Consider the following 24,311-nt stretch of genomic DNA (forward strand, 5'->3'; position numbering starts at 1 on the left):
TTGTTTTGTTTTTTTTTTTTTGTTTTTTAAGAACAATCATACTGTGAATCACTTGGGACAAAGATAATACAGTAGTCATAGTAGATGAGAATGAATGGAGAGGAAACAGCTCACCAGAGAGAAGGCAAATACTTACTAGAGAAAGAAATCACTATAAAACTGCACAAAGAAGAAGCCCAAGACTGACAAAGGAAATAAGCAGGAAAAAGTCAGCAGAAGACAGAATTGGTTCACCTCTGCCTCTAAGACAAAGACAGACTTCAGTGGAACGGAGAGCTCACTCTGAGCATCAATCACCTCCAACTGGGAATCCCTATTAAAACATGTAGACAGTAAAGTGTCCAGCTATCCTGGTGACTTATTTCAAACCCCTCCTCCTATGTCAGCCTGCCCAACAAATTAAATGATACATGGGTAAGTTCAGGGTACAGTCTGAGACATGGTTGGTTTATCCTGAATTTTTTGAAAGATATATTTCCACCTTTCCAGTTTATATAAAAATGAAATTATTAAAGTATAAGTGTATCATTTGGCAGATGTTTATCATATAAATGATGATTTATTAAATGGTATAACACAGACCCTGCTTTCCATGTAATAAGGATTCTAACAATAACATTCCTTTATTTCAAAGCAGAACATCTAAGAAACTAAGCTAATGGGCACAGTTAAAAAAATTCAGCCCTTTTTCCATGGTATTCAAGAGTGTTCAGAATGCTTGATGTATTGACAGTAGGTGACTCCAAGGAAAGTACACATAATTTAGTTTGGCCCAAACTCTTCCAATAATTTGTGATCTCTAGACTTGAAGTATTAGATAATTTAAAAAAATGAACCATTCACTTATTCACTCAGTCAATAAGCATTTATTGAGCACCTACTAATAGGTAGGGCACATTTCTAGACACTAGAGATACAGAGATAAAATGCTAATGGAGCATACATTTGGTGGGCCAGATGCAATTATAAATAACAGTATGAGGAATGTGAGAACACATCAAAAAATAAAACTGCAGCATATTGCAACCAACTGAAGTATATAATTTGTCATCCTATCTTCAAACTATCAGAGTAGTGTTAGGGCATAAGTAAGTTAGGGACAACAAAAATTAGAAAGTGCCTGCTGATCAAAACTGGAGAAGAATGTGCCTGATGTGACCTTTGCCTTGATATTGCAAAGCCTCCGATTATCTTATCCTGACAATAGGTTACAAGGTTTGGTTTCGAAAACATTCGAAGATGTAACTTAAAAAACTCAAAATAACTTATTATTCATTCCCAAGACCTTTAGCACTTCATTTTTTAAAAATCCAATTGAAGAGGTTAAAAGGAAATAGCAAAATACAGGAAAAGAAAAATTGAACTAAGTCAAGTCATTTCTGGAGGTAATTGCAGACATGGTTTCTGGAAGTTCTTGTTTATAAGCACTGTTTCAGTAAAAATCTAGGTATATGGTATAATGCTAGTTTTGTAACAGTTTTACATCTAATGCTAGTTTTGTAACAGTTTTACATCAGGTTTGCTCATATCATAATATTTTAATTAATTTTTTAAAATATTGATCTGGGGAACTTTGTAAGCAGACGTAAACCTTATCAAAAGCTTTATTTTTGTTTTATGGAATGGATAAAAATTGAATATGCTTTTTTGGTTGCTCTTTGTTTTTTAATCTAAGATGAGATTAATGATAACCAAATTTCCCCAAAGTAGATCAGGACAGGACAATAAACTCAAGTACTTTACTTAATTGACTGACTGTAATTTCATTGCTACTTCTGTGAATTTTTTGTCTCTTCTTTACCTCTCCCATCCCCCAGGGTTTCTGAACTTTACTTTTCTTCTTCATAGTCAGATGTTTTACGGATTCATCTCTCAGGTGCTGATCTTAAAAGTTAGGGTGCCCAATGTGGAACACAAACTCTTTTTGCTCCTCAAGGAGATCTAGGTTTTGAGTTCCCTCCTGATTGTGGGTGACCACACCGGGGGGTGATGTTTATGGTGAGACTGTTTCTCAGCTTTTCCTACCCACTTCGATATGGTTTCTCTCTTATGTGCTGATGTGAAGGGGCTGCTTCGCCAGTTTCTTAAGTTTAGGTTTTGTTTTGGTTTGTTTTGTTTCCCCAGAGCAAACTGTTCCATGTACAGCTGCAGCTTTGGTGTGTCTGTAGGAGGAGGTGAGATCAGGGTCTTCCTACATCATCATCTTGGAGCAGAACCTTGAAATTGATCAAATTTGACTTTTCTACATTCTTTCCTGCTATCCTTGGAACCATCGCTTGGATACTTTATTACTATGCCTCTTCATCTCCTATAAGTGATTTGATTGTGTACGAAAAGATAAAATAGCCATCTCATCAGTCAGGAATCTTTCCTATAAGCCCTTCTTTATAAAAACATTGCATTAAAAAAAAAAAACATTGAATTCTTTTTTTTTTTTTTTTTTTTTTTTTTTTAAAAAAAAAAAAAAAAAAAAAAAACATTGAATTCTTAATAAGCACTTTAGCCAATGCTTGTACCTATAATATCGGTCAGCACTGATGTTTTACTTTTCCTTCTCTTTGGAGGCATTTTAACAGCAATAAAAGGAAAGGATTATAACATTCACTTTCCTTTTCCTTGCCTAGTGTGAGTTTTCACTTTTGTAGCTAGAGGCGTCTGAGCAAACACATATCTACAGACCTGCCTACAGCGGAGTTCTCCTTGTCAGCTTCCCAACAGAAGGGAAAAGCATAAACAAAGACAAGCACATGTCTGGAATTTCTCTTTGTCAAATATTCTCCCCCTCTCAGGTTGAACCAACTGAGGAAGATCACAGCCCAGTCACTGATGAAGGCCTGAAGTATTCTGTAAGAATCCAGAACCAGCTTAGTCTCAACATCAAGAGATGCTTAGCCTTTTCCAAACTGGAGTGCTAATTCCAGAGGCCCACTGCTTCTTAATGGGGGTGCTGCTGATATTCTGGGCAGACCAGTGTGTTATTGTCTCGTACCCTGCTGGGTACTTAGCGCTCCTGGTCTCCTCCCATTAAATGGCAGTAGCTTTCTCCAGGTATCACAACAAACAAAAATAATGACCAAACATTTCTAACGGGTGCCTAGGGGAATGGTGCTGCCACCAGGTATGAACCACTGTGTAAGGCCAACTGCGATACAGTGATAACGATGCCTGGTGGAAATATCAACAAGGCAGATAGTAAGAGGTAATCAGTAAGCAATTGCAGGTGGCACAAAGACTGAGGCCCCGAATCTCTGAGAGCCTGTAATGCTGTCCTGGACAGGGATGGCCCCAAATGTCATCTAGGATCACTTAAAGTTTCCAAAAGAGGGAACACACTCCATCTTCTTTTTAAGTGTCTGTTTCAAAATACATACCTTAAATTTACATATTAATTGACCTGTCAATCTTGATTTCAGATTTGAGTTGCCCTTACAGGACGCTGGTTGTTTTATAGAGCTTCTCAAGGACGCTAAAGGAATGGTAGCAACCCTCGAAATGAAAGGAAACATTCACTACTCTAATCCTAATGTCTTGAACAGTGTAATTCTCCTTCCTTAAGGAGACCTCCAAAGAACACAAACTGTGAAGGATGCATCAGTAACGAACTTCCCAGAGTTTGTCTGGGACCTCCTCCAGTGTGTCAGTTCCGAGTGCTGAGGGAAGCAGGTTTTCATGGGGAAGGGGCTTGTGGCTGACACCAAAAGACAGGCAGCGAGGAAAACAAAAATGCCTGTGAGGCATGTCTGTTCCATTCTAGCAGCAGGGAGTTTGGGCTGTTTTTCTCCCTCCAAGTCAGAAATTGACAAGACAGGAGAACTTCCACTAGGAGAATAGGAAGGTTAAGTCAAGATGCTGCCATGGTCATTTGTGATAAGCAGGGAGAGGAATCAGGAGAGTTGAGATAGCACCTGACGTCTCTGCAGCCCCACATAGGGAAATGCCTGCTCATTCCTCTTTTTCAGTGACTGTGAATGACTTGAGGTTGATCTTTGAAATCTTCCACCTTCTTTTTGGAAAGGTTTTTAGTAAATTATCTTTATCATTATTCCCTCACAGACAGCAATTTTGGGGGAGAGGGGCATTCCATATGCCTGAATTTGCCCTTTCTGGGCATGGAATCTTGATTGGTTGATTTAACTCAAGTCCTTCTTAAGATGACAAAAGATTTTATGGAGGATGAAATCCACACTCCTAAAGGAGAAATATATACAGAACTTTTAAAGAGCTCTTACTGTTCATGTATGAGGCCTCATTCTTCTATTCTCCTCCCTAATTACTGAAGATGGTGCACCTACCCTTAACCTACGTGGGTAGGTTTAGAAGAAAAATTCTGGCAGCCCAAAATCTGGACCCAAACCATCAGGGCCAGGATGTTCACCTCTTTCTTCAGAGAACCTACTTAAATCACAGTCTTACTCAAAATGCTATTCATTTAAGTGACTGAATGTTTATCAGGTTTCCTCTAGAGGCCTTGTTTCTTTCATTGCCCTCAGCAGAACGTAAGCAACAACTGAGTGACTCTAAAATGTTCTGTGTCTGGGTGTGCGTTCTCTGTAGAATCTGTGCTCTGTGGCACTTTACGTCCTTTTGGCAGGAAACTATCAATTGTGCAGAAACATATGTACCCTGAGACTTCCTGTGGCAAAACGTTATACATTAGCCTGGCACCTGGAAGCCCAAAGAAGACTGTTTAACCACTTCATTACAAGTATCATGTTGAGAACAACGGCACATTCAGGAGTCTAAGCTATTTACACATATGATATATGCATTTTAGAGTATATTTCCCCCCCCCCAAATCAAAACATAAGCCAGGATAAACACTCACATCCTTACTTATATCAAATAAGGAGTTCCACTGCTATAGACAATTATTGGAGGAAAAAAAGGGGAAATATTTTAATTTCAAATGGCCTCACAATCTGGTGTTAGAGAATTATCTTAGTCAAGCATTTTCTGATTAAAATAGAACCATTTTGGAGCACCTGGGTGGCTCAGCGGGTTGGGCCTCTGCCTTTGTCTTGGGTCATAGTTTTAGGGCCCTGGGATCGAGCCCCATATCGGGCTCTCTGCTTGGTAGGGAGCCTACTTCCCCCTCTCCCTCTGCCTGCCTCTCTGTCTACTTGTTCTCTCTCTCCCTATGTCAAATAAATAAATAAAATCTTAAAAAAAAAGAACCATTTTATCTTTGGGCTATTAAATCTCATAGTTATTGACTTGTCTGAGTGGGGGGGATAAAAAAAAAACCTTACGGTCTCTAAGCAATTATTAAATTCTAATTTATAAATAGAAGGCAAAAAAGGGGGGTGATATGATACCTGGATTGAAAAATGATAAATTGAAAAATAAATTATAAAATTATGTATAAGAATCCTCAGAGCTATCTAAGCATTTTAGTTCTGAAGTACTAAAGAAACTCAAAAGCAATGTCAGTAATGGGTAGCCATTCAATGTAACCCTGATCAACAAACTTTTAACTATCCATCTATCTATCCAGATATAGATATAGATACACACAGACACACACACACACACACACACACACACACACATTTTACATTCATTTTCAGGTACTCAATACAAGGTAGATGATGTGCATACTGATTTAAGAAGGTTTTTTTCTTGTCCTAACACCCATTATTCACTATTTCTATTAACAAATCTAAATGGTGAACGGGGAAGCATTGCCATTAACCTCGCAGAGACCAGCACTCAGGCAAAAGTTGTTTACATACTAAAGGGAAAAGATCCTATCTGAAAGGACTTTGAAAAGTTTTGCAAGTATTCAAAAAACAATTTAATGAGCCAGGTTTTATGTAAGCCTCTAATGATTTTATGATATGTACAAAGGCAGACACAATAAGAAGGCAATAGAGAATAATGTTAAATTCCATGGAAACCAGAGTCAAATGAAAAGGACTTAAATTCTTGGCTCTGAATATTACGCATGCTATGAGGCTGGGCACATTGCTTAGTTTCTTACAGCCTCAGTCTCCCTATCTGTAAAAGGGAGATAAAAATACCCAGGTCGTTGGAGGAACATGTAGCACAGTATCTGGCATGTGTTAAGTATTCATTACCTGAACCCTTGCTATTAGCAGTGAAAACTGCCACCACCATTCCTTCAGTCCTTTTAGGATACAGTGCTCTAGTGAAGGATTTAAGGCTCCACTGGCCAGAAGGACTAAATGGATTTTCAAGTCATTACTAGAAACAAAACACAAGCGGTGACAGAATGACTCCATGATTCAACAGATTCAAGAAAAGATGCTCCCCTTGGAAATTCAATTTAAAAAACACACAAATTTTTACTGTCTACTCTTCACTAGGTCAAGTGTTGGCTTCCAGAGGTTGAAATATCCATAAAACAGGGATTTGTTCCATGGAGGGAACAGGCTGGAGAGAGAAACTCACGGACATAATGAATCCCTTAAAGGAGTAGAGGAGTGTCGAAGGAAAGGAGGAATAAGCCTAGCCTGGGAAGGCCAAGGAAGGCTTTGAAGAATGAGCGACAGTGAAACACAGCCTGAGGTTTACCATCCGTCTCTGTCAGGTGCGCCTTCTACTTCCCTACACTCAAGATAGTTCCTAGGGCTACTTTCAGATTTTTTTCTGGAGGACTCCATGTTTATAATACAGGAAAAATACGTATCTGTTGACTAACAAAATTAAAGAGGGACAAAGAGATCCTTTTATTTTCTGTCATGAGTCTTCTACCAATCGATTATGGTTAGTGAATGTGAAGGAAAAACAAGGTAGATGATTAGAAGTTATTCTTGTTAAAGGGAGATTCCAGACCCTGTACCTTTCTGGGGAAACATAGAAGACAATTCCCAAGCTTACCCTCAAACATCTCTTGGTGCCATTGTCAGAAAGGATTCAGATTTACCACAGCCCCAACGCATGAAATTATTCATATGTGTATATTGTCTGTTTAATATCGGAATGCATCTAAAAACAGTGTAACTTGAAGGAGCAAAGCCACTTCATTTGCCAGGCATTTGTCATCTCCTTAACTGAGCAGTTCACCTGGTCGGTAACCCCATGATGTGCAGGGGTAGAAAGCACATTGTTCAGGAGAGAATAATAAGGAATGTTTAATGGAAAATATTTATGCCCATTAATCTTCACATGTGACCAGGTCAAACACAATCAAATCATCAGTGCGAAACATTAAATATGTTAAAATATAATTTTGGAGGATTTATCATAAACTACAGTTTGTATGAAATTAATTTTTTTAAATATTCATCTTTATGTCATCTCAAGTTCCAAAGAGGTACCTATGTTCAGATTTTCACTCAGATCTCAATGTCAAGTGACCCAAGAATGCTACGAAAATGAAGAGAATAAACCTCCAATAAGAAGAGCTGATGGAGACTTTAAACCATGAACATCTCCTTTTCCACATGTTTTCTGTTATACAATGTCTGATTCATATTTTAGGTTCTGCTGTGTAAGAGATATGGAGCACCTTTAGAAAGACACTGAAAAGTACCATCTGTTCATGTTGAAGAAAAAAAAAAATTAACTTCTTAATCATAAAAACTGCTCTCCAAAGAAGTACACTGGAAACATCCGGACATGGGGTTATAATTAAAAACAAAAGCAAAACAGCCTCCCTTAAAAGAAACGAAATGCTTAATTCAAGCTTACTGGGTAGCTGATAATGAAAGTGAAAACGTTGGCGTCTATAGATATCAGGAAGTTTTGGGATTTGAATTTTATCACTGACCATCTGGTTATATTCATACTCGGAGAAGAATCTTTAAATGGCAAAAAATTTATAAAAAGTCTAAAAGGAGTTTATTACGACTGGGATGCCTCTATTAACTCTGTATTTCCTTCTGATATGAATTAGGCAAAAACCCACTGGTGACAACATGTTAAGACAAAAGTTGGGGGTTTAATCCAGTCCCGTCCACTTAACCAGAATCAAGAGAATTGGCATTAAATACATTTTTCATTAAATTAGGGCAATAATAATGATTTACCAAGTATCATCCTTTGACGGCTACATATGGAAAAAAAAAAAAACAAAAAAAAAACGGAGCCTTGCAATTAAGTTATTGGCCTGTGGGTCATGTTCCTAGAAATCAGTGGAGTGGGAATTCAAATCCAGATCTGTCTGCCTGCACACCCAGTATTTTTTACTGTAGTAGATCGTCCCCTGGGCTAAAATTAAAGGGGTTGGTTGCTCTCCCTTTCCTCAGTGTGACTACTATGTCAGATATAACAAGGATCCATGGTCATCCAGCTGCATTTAATTAATTCAAATCTCCCCCTACCAGTCCATTATCTGAAAGACTATTTCTGGGAGTTGAAAGTTTCTTTGAAATACTATGAATAATAACAAAAGCAACAACAATACAACTTCAGCGCTCTCATTTATTCATATTTTCTTTTATCTTTTTCTCCCTCCACCACAGCCCACTACGGGCTAATCATCAAACTAGGGTTTTTCTTGCTCATGTATTTTGTTATTTTTCCTAGCCTCTTTTGCAATTCCAGGAAAAGAGGTCTGTTTCATCTTAGCTTCCATCTTGTATCTCTCTCTCTCTCTGTCTCTAAGAATTATCTGTAGCCATCCTCTCCACCTTTATGCTTTCCAGGAACATCAACAAATCCTGGCTGCCTCTGCTTTCATCTAAATCCTTCAGTCCTATGTTCAATGTGTCATCCAGAACTTTGGTTTGGATCCACTGACCAAGCTTGCCTTGGCCACAGCTGAAAAACTTCTGAGGTGCGTCTGGGTGAGTGGCACAACTCAATTTTAATGTCTTCCATGGAAGAGGGAAGGAGGGCAATGCAAAGGTCTTACATCCTCAACTAAAGGGCTCAAAAGTCCTAACTCAAATTCAGAAGTTCTCAAAAATAAACCAGAGGACACATTAAAGTTCCATATTCAAATCATGAATGTTTATTTAGATATTGTTCAAAGGTCTAACTATTATGGCTTGTCATTGTTAAAGGTGCAAAGAAATATAAAGACATTGATCCTAATTTCCATAGTTACTTAAAAAGGCAAATATTATAACGCTATGGAGTCCAAGTGGTAGGCAGCTATAAAGAGAGCAAATACTATCAGAATATATTAGATGGCAACATTACTGCGAGCTATGGAAATCCAAAGGCTTGGGGAATATTAACTGGTCGTATAATACTTAGCCATTATTGGACAAAACCAGTATTACTATGGACAAGAAAAAAATGGAGAGAATAGAAAACAGATTTTGGTGAGATTCACCCCCCCAAGGATACTGTTGGAGGATAACAGGACAAACGGGGTGATATAATAATGACAATTTCGCATATTGATTAGTGCTGATTATATGATAGGCACTACGCTGTCTAGTTTCTTCACAACTCCATAATTTAAGAATTACTACCTCTTTTTAGCAACACATAAAGTAAAGCTTTGAGAGATTAAATAACTTGCTAAGGACATGCATGCAGCTGGTAAGCCCTGACAGCAAGACTGGAAGAGTATGAACTTTGGATGACTGGAGATCTTCCAAGGCAAAGGCCCTATTATTAGCCATCATGTTGAGGGATCTGGGGTACTCAAGAATGGCATGGGTATCTACTTCTCCATTTTGATTCATCCATCACTGACTTAGGGTTTGATCTAGATATCTACCCAAGACTCCTGCTTGCCAAACCAAGAGGCAGAAGGAAACAAACCAAGGTGTCTCCCTCGGGCAATAGATTCTAATCTGACCCTACATCTACCATTGCAACCTTAGGATATTTTGTAATCTGTTTTTTCAAAGATACAGGATAGTGAAATGAAGCAACAGTGTATCATGGAGAGCCCTAAGATAGAGCCTGATGCACCTGGGTTTAAATCCTCGATCTACCACTTATTAACGACGTGACACTGTGGGGGAATTCCTTAATGCATCTGAATTTATATAATGATTTCTCCATGGAATTGCTACGCAGATTAAAGGAGTAGTTAAAAAAAGAAAAAAAGGTCAGGTGCCTAGTATCGCATCTAGCACATAGTCCAGGCCCATAATCCTTCATCTACAATTATCACAACCAAATGTAATTTGGAATTTAGAGCACGTATATGGATTGCAGGAAGGTCAAAAATGCACACACCATGTATTACTTAACACTTCAGTAGAGTCTGCGATGGTACCCCATAATTAATTGTTTTGCCATGAAATATATGGATCTTGTCACCACAAGAGAGTGAATAAAGACCTTGGGTGAAGAGCTACTTATTATTTCAGGCCAAATTTTGTTGCCAAACTAGTCTGTTGAAAAGTTATCAAACCTTTTTATTTTCTAGATAAATAAGACAAAATGTTAACAATTAATGGATAAAAGTGAAGGGTATACAGGATTGATTTAGCTATTCTTGAAGTTTCTCTAAGCTTTTTTTTTTTAATAAAGTAAAAAGAAAATTTTACTTTTGGTATTTTGGGGGTACTGGACATGTGGTTAAGATACTGTTTAAGGGGGCGCCTGGGTGGCTCAGTGGGTTAAAGCCTCTGCTTTCAGCTCAAGTCATGATCCTAGGGTCCTGGGATCAAGCCCCGCATCGGGCCCTCTGCTCAGCAGGGAGCCTACTTCTTCCTCTCTCTCTCTGCCTGCCTCTCTGCCTACTTGTGATCTCTGTCAAATAAATAAATAAAATCTTAAAAAAAAAAAAAAGATGCTCTTTAAGGTTTCAATAACTGGTAGTTTCCTTCTTTGTGCTCCAGCAAAGTACAAAAGGTACAAAGTTACCTCTTGGGTGTCGGGCAAATGATTAATTGTACTGGAGAGTGCTCACGTCCTCCAGGACATTGCATTTTGGGGATGCTGATTAGTCATATTTTTATAAGAAGCAGAGTTTGAGTAAGAAAGTCACACTGACACTTCTATCGCAATCTGATATGTGCTTTCTTCCCAGAGGGGATGGAACAGACTTTGTTCTCCTCTCTCTGCCCTACCTCCAACTTTTTCCCCCAAGTCCTGAATATACCTGTAAAGACTTGTCAGTATGTTTTTCTGGCTCTGAGTCTAGAATTCTCTCTACCCGCACCACACTGAAGTCATTGACAGGAAAAGCCAATGACAGCCACATCATGCCCAATACAGTTTCACCACAAGCCCACAGGGGCTTTACTGAAGAACTGTCCCAGAGCTGTCTGTCTTTTCCATCTGGGCTGCAGACAGAGCTGAGAATGGCAGGACACATGCTGGACTTTGGAAGCCAGCATGCATAGAAGAGTCTAGCCATCCTTGCAAAAACTCAGCACATGTCACACGCTGGGGGGCAGAACAGCCGGCGTGCTGTCTGGAGGTCTCCTCCTGGAATGCTGGTTGCCTAGCAACAAGATCCTGCTTCTCTCCAACTTCATTTCTTAGGCCTTTGGCTTAGTCACTTGTAAAACCCAGACTTTTTCTTACCATTCCTTACCCAGGTTCCCAGAGAATACAGGTGTTTCCAGGCTCTGTATATTGTGAATATTTCAGATGTGTAGTGGCAGTATATGTCGTGGATTTCCTTTTGGCATCCTGGTTGTTGTTCTTCACATCAGCACCTCCCTATGCGTTTTAAATATGCCATACTATAAATATACTAAAATAGTATACACTGTTGGTTTCCATTTTGAACATATGTACATATTAAAGACTGAAGGTTATACCAGAAAATAAAGTAACAGCAGATTTTTCTTCATGGTAGGAATGTGATATTTTATTATTTGCTTACCTGTCTTTTGAAACTACCTATAAAAATGTGCCTTAATTTTATAATGAGGATAAATATTAACATGTTAAATACTAGGAGTATTACTATCAGTCAACATTTGAAATGTATACAAAGTAATAATAAAGGAAGAAATACATACACACATACACAGGACACCATTTCAACACTATATATGGGAAGGAAAACATCAATGAATAAAAAGAGTGCCATTAAAATAAAAAGAATTCTTTCCAAAACTCTAATTTTAATTTCAGAATAATTATTCTTAATGAAAAACAACATAATGTTGGCACATTTACAACCATAGGTTTAAAAATGCAGAGGAAAATTACTCTACTATGCCAATAAGGGTCTGGTGGGAAGATTTCAATAGCAAGAAACTAAAATGTTTTATACCCAGAGCTTTCAGTCATTCCTCTGTTCAGACACTCAAAAAACCATGTCCATGTATCCCCTCAGTGCTAGATACTTAGGAGTCAGACTGAAAGAGACAATATAAAGCATCATTTATTACAATATCTGTCTGGGGTGCCTGGGTGGTTCAGTCAGTTAAACAACTGCTTTCACTCAGATCATGATCCCAGGGTCCTGGGAATGAGCCCCAAGTCAGGCTTCCTACTCACTGGCGAGTCTGCTTTTCCCTCTGCCTCTGCCCCTCCCCACTGCTTGTTCTCTCTCTGGCTCTATCTCAAATAGATAAGATCTTTAAAGAAAATCTGTCAAACCAGGTTTTTTGGATATTTCTTATGGATCTTGGAATTCTCTATGATACAGTCCTTAAGTTTGTATTTATTTGTGCAATCATCTTTTAAATAAGATTTTGGGGATCATCTTAATGACACTATAACTGAGTACTAATACATGACTATGGGGTTTACATCAATGCTTGTGATAATAATTGCATGTACTTATTATTTAACTGTTGTGATTAATGAGTAATGCACTTAAATATAAATGTTTTAGAATAGAAGCCAACCAGTACATGGGATAGTTAGTAATATGAATACTGACAAATGGTTAGAGAAATGAGTCATCTTAGGGTTTGTGGTAAGTTATGGTCATGCCAAACTCAGAAGCTGTCAGGATTGTACCCAAGTTGTGAGTAGAGATTCAGTTTCAGCAAAATGCCATGCCTTCATTTTAAAAGATTTTATTTATTTATTTATTTGACAGACAGAGAGCACAAGTAGGCAGAGAGGCAGGCAGAGAGAGAGGAGGAAGCAGGTTCTCCGAGGAGCAGAGAGCCTGATACAGGGCTCGATCCCAGGACCCTAAGACCATGACCTGAGCTGAAGGCAGAGGCTTTAACCCATTGAGCCACCCAGGTGCCCCCCATGCCTTCATTTTAAATAAAAGTTGTTCATATTCATTTCGTCCATCTAGATGCAACTCTACAGGAGAAGGGGCGTTTTCAGTCTTATTTACCGCTAAATCTCCAGGGCCTTGCTCATAACAACTGTCTGCTAGCCATTGGCAGGATGAATTAAGGAAGGAAGAAAGCATGTGTCCTTTATATTTGTTCTCTAATTCTATGTTTGTTTAATAGTTGAATAAAGTAAAAATAATAGTTAATAAAAATAGTTTAGGCTGATGTGCTCAAGTAATAGCTCTATAATAAAAATAATACCAAGGACTTATGCAAATTTTCCCCTTTAAAAGAGATCTAAATATTTCAAGGTTTTTACCAGTACTTTAAAACCACAGGGTTAATCCTAACCTCGCCTTTGTCTATAATGTCACTTTCTTGACTCTTCCCCTTCTATTTCTGGTTCCCACCAATTTCAAGGTCAAAATTCCCATGTGTCCTTTGTCACTCCTTTCCTGCAGCTGCCAATTCTAGCCCTTTCCCCCATCCACCTTCATAACCTAAAGTGGAAGAATAAGAAAGAGAAGCCAGAGAATGAAGTGGGTTTCTGGACCTGAAAAACACTCCAGTGAAGAAAAGAGACTTTGGAGTCATAAAGACTAGGATCCAAATCCTAAATTCACCATTTATGTATTACCTTTCAGAACTTGAGCAGGTCAGTTTAATAGTTTTAATTCCTCTTCTTCTTACTAACCAAATGTTCAGCTGTTTAGCACAATACCTGGCAATACGTATTCCTCCTTCTGGTCACGTGTTTCTGACCACTGTTTCTGGTCACATGCTTTAGAAAGCCTCACTCTGGCTCTCCTCCAGCAAAGTCTCCTCCCCATGCCCAGTTTGTGGGATTAAGGTCATGTGCCTACCTGAAGCCCAAGCACCATACACCAAGAACTGAACCCTTAATCCCTTGTCCAAACTGTCCTCTTTCTAGACCCTAGCTAGGTCTCTAATCCTTATTCTGTTGGTAGACCAGCCCATTGTTATATGTAGCCCTAAACTCGAGTGAATGTGAAGCTTGTAAGAATGCACTGCCATGTCTATAATCCTAAGCATGAGTCTTGAGCCGTTGCTGGATAAAGCCAATGGCTTGGGGTTGGGTGGGTAAGTTGGGTCTTGACCCAGGGCCTCAGGTCCAGTCTTCCTTTTATTATCTTCTTAAGGAATTCTGAAGAGTCTGAAAATTCCCTCGACAAGTCTCACTTTGAACCTGGTCTTCCATGTTCATCCTGAAAGATTATATGTTGAAGTAGGAACATTAAACATATTCATTAACAGTTTCTTAGCTTGATTTAGAACTTGTAAATACTTAGTACATGGTCTCCATGTGTACTTTGCCTCAAGTCCTACAGATATTATGGGTGGAACTGTTTAGGACACAATCACTGTGTCCACGTAGATGCTATCAGAGTTATTACCTCACAAAGTGATGGTATAGCCAATAAGCACTTATTGCAAACGATTAACTTAGAGCTCTGCCCTAGGCACATTTGAGCAATACAGAAGAAATAAAAGAAACAGCTTGAGGCTTCTGGGTGCTTATGACCCTACTGGATATTATAAATCATACACATAAGAAATTTAAAAATAATCTCAGAAGTGTCTAGAATTTTATGAAACCAATTTTCTGTGAGGCTTATAGAACACAGTCTCAATTGAATTATAGTCACTGGGATTCTATAAATCCATGTATGCAATGCCATCCTTTCTTTGCCTGATTAAATTTTCCCATCTTTCAAAGGCTCTCAAGCCTGGCCTCTGGGTAAAGCTTCCTGGCTACTCTTATCCGCCCTCTATGGCTCTTCTCTGAACCTGGTATAGTCAAGGTCATCAACGAAACTTTGGCTTCTAATTATTCTTTAACTGTTTCATGATAATTAGTCTGTGTTCCTACAGAGACAGTTTTACTAAGGCAGAAATCTTGTCGTGCATTTCTCTTATATAATTTTCTCTAAATTGCCCCTTCCTTCCAGCTCCCTTTCACATTGTGTGAGAACTGATCAGTGCCTCTGCTATTCTTCCACACAGCTACTGAAGCCTCTTAGAGACTCTAAGGTTCATGCCTTAGCTATGCCAGCTTAGTTCTCCTGTCTTCCTAACACAAAAGTCAAAAGTCTCCATAGGACGGGACTGTCTCATTCATTCTTGAATATCTCATAAACAGAACAGTGTCTGGCAAATAATGGATAATCAATGAAGAGTACTGTGGAAAACACACAGGTCTTAAAGTCAGAAAGACCAGACTATATTTGAATATTGCTTCTATTATAAGTTACAGGACTTTGGACAATTTATTTAAACCTTCTCATCTAAAACATTTATATATCTATCTATCTATCTATATATATATATATATACACACACACATACATATATGTATATATAAGCATTTTTATATATAATATACATACACACATATATCAAACTAAAACTATATATATAAATATATAATTATATAAGGTATATGTATTATATATTATATAAGGTATATGTATTATAGGAGGTTGGAAAACATAAGAGAAGTGGGAAAGATATAAACCACAGTGATAGTATTTTGCAAAGAAAAAACGGCAGTTAGCTATTGAACATATGCTAGAGGGCCACAGATATGACTCAAAGCACCTTAGTTTATGACTGGAGAAAGACACAATCAGTGACCTAATTCACAGTGACCTTATTTTTAAAAAGACCAAGAAGATCAAGGCAAACTACTCGGGAGTCAAATGAGGCCACAAAAGTCTATCTTTCCTGGGTTCTCATAAAGATAAATATGGTGATAGCACATTACAGTAGACAGAGCAATGACTTCATAGCTTTGTTTCTTTTACCAGATTCACTTTTGGCATTATTCCAAACTATATTTCAATCAAGTAGTTCTGGGGGTTAGTGGGAAGCAGCAGTGCTAGACTAAGGCAAGTAGATTTAGATATTCTAGGAGTTCTGTGAGGTTTAAGGCAATCTTTCAAAATTACCATTTCTCTCAACCAAATTTTAAATAGTTAAAATAATTTTAAATAGTATTGATTAATCTGAAGTTATAATTCAAGATAAGTATTTGGAGTTCCTGTGTCAAGTTAAGAGCAAAGTTATGTTTAATGGTCAGCAGAGAATGAGGAGTAACTAATATCTTATGAAATCTGAGAAATCAGGTAGTATATAAAGAACCTGGAAGTACATGTAAGCAGAGCAACTCCCACTTTTTAAACTTTAAACAACTATTAATATTTTTAATGTATTAATATAGACATGGATACATTGTAGACATCCAAATTATTCTTAGTAACTGGGTGATTGTTCAATTAGGAGTGAGCACAAAAAAAAAAAAGAAAAGAAAGAAAGAAAAAACACCAATGAAATTGAGAATGAGATTTAGTTCAATTTTCTGTGAAAAGGCTACCTGGAAAGTGAAATATTGACACACCAAATTATTTAAACCATTAGCTTTTATACACATTTTATTCACTTCTATTTTGAATTCAGAAGATAGGATCTATAATATATTGTGCCGTCAGTAAATTATCCAACTTGTATCCAAATTCTACAAGTGTAAGTTCCACCAAAACTGTCCAATCATGGAGGTGAAGATGGAGAATTTAGCCAATCACCTAGATGTTTCTAAATAATTAAATTGTTATTAAAGACTTAGATGCTTAAATAATTTTTCTTTCAAAATTTCCTGTTATGATAGACATGAAAATGTTTATCTTTGGAATTTTGTCACCAAGGTGTACACTTTGATGGATATTTGTGGTAAAAGACATCCATTCTCCAGCTCTGATATGCAAAAGGAAGCACACAGCCCTGTTAAGTCCATGAAGTACTCTTATTTTTGCCTCAAAAGCCAGCCTGAAAATAATAAACATATAAGAAGACAGACCTTGGAGAGTCATCGAGAATCGAGAAAAAACCTTACTGGCACTAGAACATCTCAATCAGTTCAAGTTCCAAGCCTTCTCTACATTTAGACTTCTTAACTACATAAGTCAATAAGTTTCCTTTATCATTTGAAAAAAATGAAAAAAAAATTCCTGCTATGATGCTATGTCTTCATTAATAGCAGAAAATCTGGGAAAAATCTAATAAATCTGTGATAGAAGCTGTGACTCATTTAACAAAATATTGAATAATAGATAGTAATTGTATTAATAATACAACCTACATTTATTGACTTTTTGCCTTATGCCTGGCAAAGTTGTAATTTTTATTATAAAATATGCATATAAAAGAGCATGAACACACACATATCCTTTTTTTTAAATTATAAAATGAACCGTCATGCACCAATCAGCCAGCTTAAGAAATGTTATCATTATCAGTGTCTCTGAAGCACCCAATGTACCCACACAATTAAATCACCAACACCCCCAGAATATTGTGTTCATTATTCCTTTGCTTTTCTATTTATTATATATGCATAACCTTAAATAATAGTGTTTAATTTTGCCTGTTTCTGAAATTCATGTAAATAGGATCTTATGATGTATTTTATACTCAATATTGTTATTGAAATTCATCCATGCCCCATATGGGCATTTCATTTATTTTCAACACTGTATAGTATTCCAGTATATAAATAAGCCACAATGTACAGACAGCTAGGCAATTTCCAGTTTCTGCAATTATAAACAATGATGCTACAAGCAATATGGTTAAACATGTTTGTTAAGTCAATAATTATTAAATGAACTTACGCTATTCACTAGAGATGAAATGACCCTAGAGAGAGGATATGAGCTTCTCTCTTACTCTCCAAGGAAAACTTCTTAGAATTTAAGTAATCTTTATATTCTTCTCTTTCATCGTGAGTGTATCCTGATATCTAGAAAACCTGATAATTTTTCCTAAGATCTTCTTAATCAAGTGAATACCATTCTACTGAAAATGCTCATCTTGATATCTTTCTAGTATTTCCAGGAAAGCAGAAAGATTAGATTCTGATGTGATATCCCTCAAAAAATATAAAAGACCACAGAAAAGTTAGATATTAATTTTTAAGGGAAAAAACCCTTCCGTTTCAAACACAGCCTTCTCCAAGATTGAGGCTTTGGGAAGCAGGAGTCCAAGGTTTATAACATCATTAAAGTAAACCATTTAAGATAATTCACACTAGCCAGATGTCTGTGTGAAAAATATTGGGTAAAATGGTTCAGAAATAATTTAGAACACATAGTTTTTACCCATATAAAGGGTAATTCATGGGAAAACACATGAGCACAAATGAAAATGACTGAAGGCTATTTCCAAATTAACCGTACTTATCTATTCTCAAGATGGCAAACTTTAAGGTAAATTTGAAGGTGGATCTTTATAATTCACAAACTCAAATCTTAGCTTGAAAAAAATTTTAAGTTGGCAATATTGGGTTGAAATATTGGTTGCAAAGACAGGACAATAAAAGTAGTCACTACACATAATTAAAACATACTTTTGAAACTGTTTTTACATGACTAACTTTGTTAAAATAAATCTATAGTACTCAAGCACAGAATTGAGAAGGGAGGTAAGTATTTAATCAGCTGGAACAGTGCACTTAATTACTCAAAAGAGCCATTTTTACAATTTTATCTTTGTTTTTGGGCTTTGCTAATTTATTTCCTGAGCTTGAAATATCACATCTACCTAATCTCCAAAGCCTTTATAAACCATGTTCCTTCCTCCAACTAACATCTTATCTTCTTCCCTGTAAATCTCCTGGAAAGAACATTGAATTTCTTCTGCACTAACTTTGTTATACAATTCTATTTCTTCATAGAAAACGATCTCCTGTCCCTACTCTTCCACTGAAAATGCTCTTCAATATTACAAAACTCCTCATTGCCAAATTCAGGATCATTACTTACTTAATTGTTCATCCTTTCCTGGAAATTCTTCACCCGGCTTTCATTCCCAGGTGTAACAAGTTCCCTTCCCTTCCCTGTTCTACTCTGCGTGGCACTCTGACTTCCTAGAAATTTTCTCACTCCACTCCACCTTTTCTTCTAAAAAGTTTTTACCTACCTTCCACGGTCCAACTAAAATGTTATTCTTCTGCAGGATTTTTCCCCTTCAAGGCTCAGATTGAATTTAGTCATTTGGTGTTTCTGTAGCACTTTGTGTATATGTCTATTAAAGCTATGACTCTTGTAACTATTCATTCATATAACTCTCTACTCAGCTTTAAAACTCTTTGAAAGCTGCAAATGAATTTTATTCATTTTTTGTATCCCTAGCACTGTTTCAGAAGCTCCGTGGAGGGGACATTAAATGTTTTGTGAATGAGAAACTGAGTGAGTAAAGAGGTATTGAAATGAGGCACTAAAAACGGGTTTTAAACTTAGGCCAACAGAACAAACTTGTAGGTGATCTGATTTAAAAAAAAAAAAAAAAAAAAGGATTCAGTGAATAAAACTGATGCTACACTGAATAGAGAAAACATCAAAACCCATGAAAAATGGAAAAATGAATGTGGAATGGTTCTTCAAACACTAAAGCCCATCTAGTACCATGTTTCACCACTCTTTGATGAAATTACAATAGATCTGAGGAAGGTTTGCTGAAGGCAAAGTTTGATCTGCTATGGCTGACCTAAAGAAAATCTAATTGTGTAGCAAATGTTAAATCTGAGTCACTGCCACAATTATTTCAACAATGTTGCCTCCTAGCTAGCCCACATGACTAAATTAAAAGATAAAGGACTACAATTTTTGCTAATCTCGCTTGTATCTAGCAATTACTGGGGCCCAAGGGACTTCACTGTGGAATACTGTTAACATCCAAAGCTACTTAGGACCTTTTTCTTTCATAACCACAGTTCTTCCCACCGCCCCTAGCATCCCCTTCTGCCTTAAAAGAATTTCCAAAATACCAATATTACTGGGTCACAGAAAGCATTATATTATGCAAATTTCAGTTTTTAACCAAAGCTACACCATAATCTATTCTAATTCCCCTGGAAATGGTGGTGAGCAAAAGGGAAGCGGAGAGCATTTTCATTGTTCAGAGGTACATTTACACAAAGAAATGACTGTGTGCTACAAGGTAAAGCTGTGCACTAGCTATTTCCTTTAAGCATCGCCTTGGGAAAATATACACTGGACCAGATTTTTCCAATGTTGAAACTGCTCTCTGGAAAGACATAGGCCCTTCTGGAAGCTTCAGTAATAGAGAGAGACCACCAGGGTACCATTTGGTAAACTGCAGCTTCAGTGCACTCAATAGTACCCCAGTGGTCTGAAAGAGTTCACGCAGCATCTACGGAACAGGACTTCACTTCCTTGGGAATATCCTAAGCTGAGAGAATCTGCCTCAGATCATTAAGAACATTTCCTCTGACCTTTGGCTTCCTACCATGGCTAGGAATAAGAAGTGTTCTGACCTATTTTGTAGAGCTAATAGATTAGGTTAATGATTTGTGCTCTTTATTAGAAGCAATATTGAATATATTTCTGAAACCTTTTCTTCTCTGGCAAGGAACACACTCACAGTTCATTCTCAAATCATTGTAGTGTTCAAAAATGTAGATATGAATTTAAAAATCTAAAATTGCATATAAAGCCTAACTCCAATATCAAAACCACCTCTGTTCTCATCAAATAAATTAGGTGATGTATACATTTATTCAACCTACAAATATTCTATTCCTAACTGTGTGCTCTCTAGGACAGGTGCTGAGAATATACTGGTAAGTGAAAGAATGCCTGTCTTCAAGATACTTGTACTCTAGTCTCCACTAGAAAAGACAAGTAACCAGAGAAATGCATTCATCTATAAAATATATTCTTCTCTTACTTTAACAATTTGAAAATGTCCATTAGTCAACTATATTACTGAGATCATAAAGCTCAGTAGTTAAAAATATAAAAACCAATTATAGATATAACACTGTATATATTCACAGTATTAAATTCTGTGGCTATTTTTGTAATAAGAAACAACATTACAATCATGCATAACTAGATCACTGAAGATAAAATGAAATCAATTTAGCTCTTCAATTCACTTTTCACACATTTAAAAATAATCTTCTGTAATAGAAATGAAAATCTATTTCTTGGGAGTTTTCCCCCTTTTTATTATTTATCTGGCTTCCTATCTATACAGGTTATTTCAGATTTTAGAGAATATTTTGTTTTAAACACCTGAGATCAAATTATCAACCTCAGAATTTTTTGTACTATACAGTACTCATAGTCATTGTGGTTCATTATGAAAATGTACTGTAATTCTGTAAGGCTTATGACATCCTTCTGTCCTTTCTTTTCTTCCCTTTTCCCCCACCAAATGCTTAGTAAGCCCCTATACAAAACAGCAAATTAAATATGGGATGAATTTTAAGACTTTACCTATTTGAGAGCAAGTGAGCATGAGCGAGGGAAGTAGCAGAGGGACCAGCAGACTCCCTACTAAGCAAGGCACTTAGGGATTGATCCCAGGACCCCAAGATCACAACCCCAGCCAAAGTCAGATGGTTAACCAAGCCACCCGGGTGCCCCATGGGAGACAGAATTTTTGATGTAAAAATGTTTAAAAAAAAAAAAAGAATTAAAGTGAAAACTTCCCCTTCTGTGCCATGTTGCCAGCTTAACAGGAAAAAAAGACCCACATCAATAACCACAACAGGTAATTTTATATGATAAATGCTATGGAAAATTACAACAACCTTCAGTGACTGTGACCAGAGGAGGGGTCACAAAGTACCCTTTTCTAATAAACCCAAGAACTCTGAGGGGCACAAACTGGGAAAGCTGGAAGGAGGAACTACTATTTACAATCTTCCTGACAATCCATAGAATGAGAGATGTCCTAGCTAAGTCACCCAGAACCTTTACTAGAGATGATGTTGGTTTTGACACACAGTCAATACCCACTCATGGATTTTCCACATAGTCCTCTTTTTCAAACTCTATAAATGGAGGTCTTTCAAGATTCACTTTAAGTAAGAGTAAATTTATCTTAAACTCAATTACTCTATCAACCAGAATATTTTTTAAACTCAACTCTTTCAGGGTCATGGGAGAGTTAACTATTAGAATTCCACATTTGGATAGTCCCATAGATTTATAAAGTGTTTTACATCTTAAAATGCTCATGTTGTTATAGGGTCTTTTAATTTACACAGCAGACATTAGCTGTTAGTACTCCCATTTTGCTATATTAGTTAGCTGTTAGTACTCCCATTAACTATATCTATAGTTAACTGAAGACCATGGAAATAAAGTTCCACATCAGCAAGTATCAAAGGTGAAATACAAACATCTCATGTATTCCCATTCAAATTCAATGCTATTTCTAATGCACTACAACATAGTTTACTGGGCAAGTATTTCCCTACTTTCAATTTCGAATGAGAAAGGCTAAAGATACAATACTAAATAAAAACCATAGGAGTTTTGAAAGTATTGGGGGATCTGAATATATAGAGGTGATAATAAAGAATTATTTTATTTTCTTTCAATGACCTTAAAAATATTTTTAATTGCTGGGTCATAGGGCAGTTCTATTTTCAACATTTTGAGCAGCCATCAAAAGAAATGAAATCTTGCCATTTGCGACAACATGGATGGAACTAGAGGGTATCATGCTTAGCGAAATAAGTCAAGCAGAGAAAGACAACTATCATATGATCTCCCTGATATGAGGAAGTGGTGATGCAACATGGGGGCTTAAGTGGGTAGGAGAAGAATCAATGAAACAAGATGGGATTGGGAGGGAGACAAACCATAAGTGACTGTTAATCTCACAAAACAAACTGAGGGTTGCTGGGGGGAGGGGGTTTGTGAGAAGGGGGTGGGATTATGGACATTGGGGAGGGTATGTGCTTTGGGGAGTGCTGTGAAGTGTGTAAACATGGTGAGTCACAGACCTGTACCCCTGGGGATAAAAATATATGTTTATAAAAAATAAAAAATTATATAAAAATATATTTTTTTAATTTTTTAATTTTATATAATTTTTTATTTTTTATAAACATATATTTTTATCCCCAGGGGTACAGGTCTGTGAATCACCAGGTTTACACACTTCACACTCACCAAAGCACATACCCTCCCCAATGTCCATAATCCCACCCCCTTCTCCCCAAAATATATATATATTTTTAATATCACAAATCCAAGCAAAAGCTACGTACAAATTTTAAACCAATCTGTTTCATGACAATTTCTTAGGCTTTCTTAGAAGGCAGTTTTGTAAAATTCTTGAATGGAAATCTGGACCCAGGCCTTGTTTTTCCAGTACTCCAGGGGGGATGACTCAGTGGTAACATACTTGCTTACAGTTACTACAAATTCCCAGATGGCAAATCCATGGCTTCAGTTGGAACAAGCAAAACTAAGAACTCTGGCTCTTACTTAGTCTTGACAAAGGCTTCTTTTACCTTACCATTTGAAATGTTTTTATAAAAAATGTTTATAAAAACATTTGCTGGTAGACTTTCACAATGCCTTTGAGGTTAAAATGGCAACTATTCTGTTTCAATCCATCCTTTTTACAGAATTCTTACAGAAGCTGAAATCCATAATCATTGTCATCATCATAATAATCACTTACATCCACAAAACGCATTACCACTCACAAAGTACTTTCATACACACAATCTGATTTCACCGTCACAGCATCTCCCCCCACGATGCTGGTATCCCACAAGGTTCTGTCCATAGCTCTTCGGCTCTTTTCACTTTTCACAGTCTCCCTTGTATATATCAATCACACCTGCAATTTTGAGCACCATCCGTGTGGTGACAATGCTGCAATCTTCACTCTCAGCTTAGTGTTCAGACTGGAAATGTAGACGGACACATGTAGCTGTGAACTGAAAAACTCCCTGGGTTTCATTAGGAAATCATTCCCAACATATGGAAACCGATTCTCTTCTCCAGATTTTGTCTCTGTTTAAATGCTTAAGAATAACAATACCATCATCGATCGGTTAACTAAGCTAGAAATTTCAAAGTCTTGGCTTCTCCTTCTCTAATGATCTCTTTAGTAGGATTCCTCCTTAAGGAATATGAATGGTAAAGGCATAGGGCATAGGGCATAGTTTATGCCCTTACCATTCTCTTTTCTGACCAATTAAAAAAGCTTCCTAAAGATGTCTCCCCATTTGTATGACTGCACATCTCAGCCATCTTTCAATTCTCCTGTCAGAGTCATCTTCCTAAAGACACCAGTCTGGTCAAGACACACCCCTACTTTAAAACTTCAGAAAAATTAAACTGGTGGTGGTATAAAGCATGACGACAAGATAAATCCAAACCTCTTATA

General features: G+C 37.0%; 1 protein-coding gene across 5 annotated transcripts in view; it reads right to left on the bottom strand.

Annotated features, from left to right (window-relative positions):
• DLG2 (discs large MAGUK scaffold protein 2) overlaps positions 1 to 24,311 on the bottom strand; it is a 1,545,411-nt gene that overhangs the window by 1,319,520 nt on the left and 201,580 nt on the right. The window lies entirely within an intron of this gene.

This window comes from Mustela putorius, unplaced genomic scaffold, assembly GCF_011764305.1.
Source record: "Mustela putorius furo isolate JIRA1106 unplaced genomic scaffold, ASM1176430v1.1 tig00003987_pilon_pilon_pilon, whole genome shotgun sequence".
Lineage (NCBI taxonomy): Eukaryota > Metazoa > Chordata > Mammalia > Carnivora > Mustelidae > Mustela > Mustela putorius.